Source organism: Myotis davidii, unplaced genomic scaffold (assembly GCF_000327345.1).
Source record: "Myotis davidii unplaced genomic scaffold, ASM32734v1 scaffold125, whole genome shotgun sequence".
Taxonomy (NCBI): domain Eukaryota; kingdom Metazoa; phylum Chordata; class Mammalia; order Chiroptera; family Vespertilionidae; genus Myotis; species Myotis davidii.
The window spans coordinates 727,088-727,628 of record NW_006299390.1 but is presented as its reverse complement, the minus strand read 5'-3'; the positions used below and the strand labels follow the sequence as shown (position 1 = coordinate 727,628).

Genomic DNA, 541 nt, shown 5'->3' with positions numbered 1-541 from the left:
AATTTATGCTCCAACCATACCCAGCTTTTTTTGTTTGTTTGTTTCTTAAAGGCACCGCCCATTCTCTCACCTTGGAAGCTTCTAATTTGTTGTTCCCTGTGCCTGAACCATTCCCCTCATCCCTGTCCTTCTAGCACAAGCATGTCAAACTCTTGGCCCATCGCCCCATGCGGCCCACAACGAATATTTTTGCGGCCCAGCCAATATAATGTTATGTAAGAAACATTTTAATAAAAATTTCGTAACTTAGTTTTTACAATATCCTGTTATACATAATCCTATATAATAAAAGTCTAATATGCAAATTGACCGAACAGCAGAATAACCGGTGAAACGACCAGTCCCTATGATGCAAACTGACCACCAGGAGAGAGATGCTCAACACAGCAGCTGCCCCCAGCCCGCAGGCCCCAGGCCAGCCAAGGTGAGTGCCAGCAGGGGCCCCATGATTGCCCCGCTGGTCGCCTCACAGATCGGCCCTGATTGCCAGGCCTAGGGACCCTACCAGTGCATGAATTTTGTGCACCAGGACTCTAGTTAT

The 541-nt window shown here is 47.3% G+C and overlaps 1 protein-coding gene across 1 annotated transcript in view; it reads right to left on the bottom strand.

Moving 5' to 3' along the window:
* Positions 1-541, bottom strand: part of SLC26A3 (solute carrier family 26 (anion exchanger), member 3) — a 27,018-nt gene that overhangs the window by 14,979 nt on the left and 11,498 nt on the right. The gene's annotated exons all lie outside the window — the stretch shown is intronic.